The 4,039-nt window shown below is 43.3% G+C and overlaps 2 long non-coding RNA genes across 2 annotated transcripts; one reads left to right on the top strand and one right to left on the bottom strand.

Moving 5' to 3' along the window:
- Positions 1–768: 768 nt before the first annotated feature.
- On the bottom strand, positions 769–1,663 carry LOC143929981 (uncharacterized). The gene is made up of 3 exons (XR_013262678.1): positions 1,461–1,663; positions 1,156–1,330; positions 769–1,072 (listed from the first exon to the last, which is right to left on the bottom strand). It is a non-coding gene; the product is annotated as an uncharacterized LOC143929981 (long non-coding RNA).
- Positions 1,664–2,654: 991 nt separating this feature from the next.
- On the top strand, positions 2,655–3,142 carry LOC143929980 (uncharacterized). Its single transcript, XR_013262677.1, has 3 exons — positions 2,655–2,712; positions 2,843–3,017; positions 3,100–3,142. It is a non-coding gene; the product is annotated as an uncharacterized LOC143929980 (long non-coding RNA).
- The last annotated feature ends 897 nt before the right edge of the window (positions 3,143–4,039 follow it).

Raw genomic sequence — 4,039 nt, 5'->3', positions numbered from 1 at the left:
TCTGTGATCGGTTACAAAGCCTCCAGCAGCACTGTATGTGCGTTCAGAAAGAATGCTGAATGCAGGACAGGCCAGTAGCTCAATTGCATATTGAGCAAGCTCTGGCCAGTAGTCCATCTTTAAGACCCAGTATCCCAGTGGATGTTCTGGTGGAAAGGTCTCCAAGTCTGATCTTGCCCCTAGCACCATGGAATTCAGACGCTGGCAATGGTTGCTGGTTCTGATCAGACCTGAGCACCGAGGACTGAAGAATTGCCTGAATGCATCGGTCCGCCAGCCACCTTCTCCACCGCTCTTTCTGTGACTGAGCGAAAGCCTCAGTAACACGTTGTCCAGCACCAGGAAATTGTAACCTCCCAGGCTCTGGAAACGCATTGCACAAACATTTCTGCAAGGCCTCCCAGAGATATTTCATCCTCTGCTCCCTCTGTGAAGCCTAGATAAGTTCTGAAACCTTACCCTTGTAATGTGGATCAAGAAGGGTTGCCAGCCAGTAATTATCCCTCTCCTTGATACCACGAATCCTAGGGTCCTTTCGCAAGCTTTGCAGGATCAGGGTGGCCATGCAGCATAGGTTTTTAGAGGCATTCGATCCTGAGTCCTCTGAGTCTCTAAGGGGACTGCATATGATCCCTTGAAGACTGCTGCTGTTGAGTTATAAAAAATGGTGCGACCTGACACAACCTATTAGTAGCAGCAAGCAAGCCTCCATCCCGGATATGTGTTCAACATTCAAAAAAGGGCAAATGGGACTTTAAATGAGGCGTGTTGCTGAGTAAAAAATATATTTATTTGTTGGGTATAAAACCATATCACAAAAAGTGTCAAACTCATATAGGACACAGTTAATTATAGTACATTTCTTTGAATACATTTGTTTAGATATACAGTCATTTTGCAAGGTACAATACAACATCAGTAGCAATGCAGATGTGTAGATATACTCATCCATTCATAAAACCAATAAACATTAGCCATTGCTTATAATAAGTCGAAATAATCTGGGCATCAGTTGGATATATACTCGACGCACGTTTCATGGCTCTTGCCAATCATCAGGAGTACAGATGCTCTGAAATTAGATCAAAAATGTCTATAAATATGGGATAACCTTTAAAACGGAGAACAATCTCTCTAGAAAAGGGGGGGCTATACCTTACTGTCCGGCCCATAGGTGACACCAAGCATCTGTCCAGGAGATACAGAGGACAGGGATATCGATCTCCCCCGGGGCTGAGGTGAGGAATCGCACCCAAAACGAGGATAGCAGCTGTGTAAAGCCCAGGTGACCATGATAGTGTAGAATGTGTGCTTACCAGGGCATGCTATTCTGCAGAAATATAGAGATAAAGCCTATTGAAATTATTTTACTATTGATGGAACAGATCCATACTTGTAGGTAAATTAAATAAATGGTGTGCAATTAATGCAATCATTTTAAATGCAATAGTCTCAGTTACCTGGTGTATAATTCTATGGCTGCAGATATGCATGGAATCCTGCTTGTGTGGCTGAATCAAGGTGAAATGGTCAGCTGGTTACCACAGACAGCCTAAATCCCCAGCAAAGGGCGGGTCCCCACCAGCGTCATGAAGCTCCAATTGGTGGAGAAAGAAGGAAAAGAGCTCCAAGCTCAGGTGTGTAATCCCACCTGAGCAGAGCAAACAATCATGACACCGATGCACAGGAGGCAGGCCCCCAACCCCAGTCACTAAGAGAGACAATGGGGGGAGGGGGCGAGACTGCCATGCATCGCAGCCCCAGGGTCAAAGGAACATCCTAACAGCCCCCAACTCTCCAACCGCAGACAGGTTCACCCATGGCCGACAGAAGTGCACTAATCGAATTACATCCCATACATTATATTACATAGATCCATATATCAGCAATACAAGACCATACGAGTATATATAATATTAATTCAAAAAGAAGTTTTTAGATCCAGCCAGTGGCCTATTGAGAGAAATATAGAAATGGATGGGCAATTAACTATTAAAGTTGGGGTATGGCAGGTCATAAGGGAATTGGGTATCTTCTACCCCATTTAGCGATAAAAAATGATGCGACCTGATACAACCTATTAGTAGCAGCAAGCAAGCCTCCATCCCGGATATGTGTTCAACATTCAAAAAAGGGCAAATGGGACTTTAAATGTTGCTGAGTAAAAAATATATTTATTTGTTGGGTATAAAACCATATCACAAAAAGTGTCGAACTCATATAGGACACAGTTAATTATAGTACATTTCTTTGAATACATTTGTTTAGATATACAGTCATTTTGCAAGGTACAATACAACATCAGTAGCAATGCAGATGTGTAGATATACTCATCCATTCATAAAACCAATAAACATTAGCCATTGCTTATAATAAGTCGAAATAATCTGTGCATCAGTTGGATATATACTCGACGCACGTTTCATGGCTCTTGCATCAGGAGTACAGATGCTCTGAAATTAGATCAAAAATGTCTATAAATATGGGATAACCTTTAAACGGAGAACAATCTCTCTAGAAAAGGGGGGGCTATACCTTACTGTCCGGCCCATAGGTGACACCAAGCATCTGTCCAGGAGATACAGAGGACAGGGATATCGATCTCCCCCGGGGCTGAGGTGAGGTCTGTGGTAACCAGCTGACCATTTCACCTTGATTCAGCCACACAAGCAGGATTCCATGCATATCTGCAGCCATAGAATTATACACCAGGTAACTGAGACTATTGCATTTAAAATGATTGCATTAATTGCACACCATTTATTTAATTTACCTACAAGTATGGATCTGTTCCATCAATAGTAAAATAATTTCAATAGGCTTTATCTCTCTATTTCTGCAGAATAGCATGCCCTGGTAAGCACACATTCTACACTATCATGGTCACCTGGGCTTTACACAGCTGCTATCCTCGTTTTGGGTGCGATTCCTCACCTCAGCCCCGGGGGAGATCGATATCCCTGTCCTCTGTATCTCCTGGACAGATGCTTGGTGTCACCTATGGGCCGGACAGTAAGGTATAGCCCCCCCTTTTCTAGAGAGATTGTTCTCCGTTTAAAGGTTATCCCATATTTATAGACATTTTTGATCTAATTTCAGAGCATCTGTACTCCTGATGATTGGCAAGAGCCATGAAACGTGCATCGAGTATATATCCAACTGATGCCCAGATTATTTCGACTTATTATAAGCAATGGCTAATGTTTATTGGTTTTATGAATGGATGAGTATATCTACACATCTGCATTGCTACTGATGTTGTATTGTACCTTGCAAAATGACTGTATATCTAAACAAATGTATTCAAAGAAATGTACTATAATTAACTGTGTCCTATATGAGTTTGACACTTTTTGTGATATGGTTTTATACCCAACAAATAAATATATTTTTTACTCAGCAACACGCCTCATTTAAAGTCCCATTTGCCCTTTTTTGAATGCTGCTGTTGAGTGTTATCCTCCACCTCCATGCTGACACAATCCTCCTCCTCCTCTTCTTCTTCCTGTGTGTACTATTAGCAGATTGGCTGCAAGTACTTCGGGCACCTATTGCTATACCTTCATTCCTCTCAGTGCAGGTTTCTGAGAGGACTGGAGGTATAGTGGGGTTGGCGAACCCAGCTGATGAGGAGCAAGGAGAAGTCTGTGTTGTTCTTTGATGTGGGTCTTTTAAGTGCTGTTGCCAATGGACTGCATGGGAGGTTGTTATACATCTGGTCAAGCATGTGGTGCTCAAGCGGCTGCTGTTTTGGCCACACTTGATGCGCTTCAGACATATGTTGCAAACAGCAACGGTGTGATCGACTGCACACGTGTCAAAAAAGGCCCACACCAAAGAACTTTTCAAAATATGTGCGGAGTCAGCAGCACCCTGCACCTGCTTAGCTCTGTGGTGTGATGCAATAGGGTGGCTGCCCTTAAGCTGCCCCCTGGAGGGTATCCTACCTTGTTGGAGATGTGCCTCCTCCTCCACTTTTCTATCAGGCTCAGGTTTCCATTACATCAGAGGGGGGTGGGGTCACCATTACGTCACTGGG

Source organism: Lithobates pipiens, unplaced genomic scaffold (assembly GCF_037356315.1).
Source record: "Lithobates pipiens isolate NorthernLeopardFrog02 unplaced genomic scaffold, aLitPip1_a1.2 Scaffold_25, whole genome shotgun sequence".
NCBI lineage: Eukaryota > Metazoa > Chordata > Amphibia > Anura > Ranidae > Lithobates > Lithobates pipiens.
This window is presented reverse-complemented; position numbering and strand designations above follow the sequence as displayed.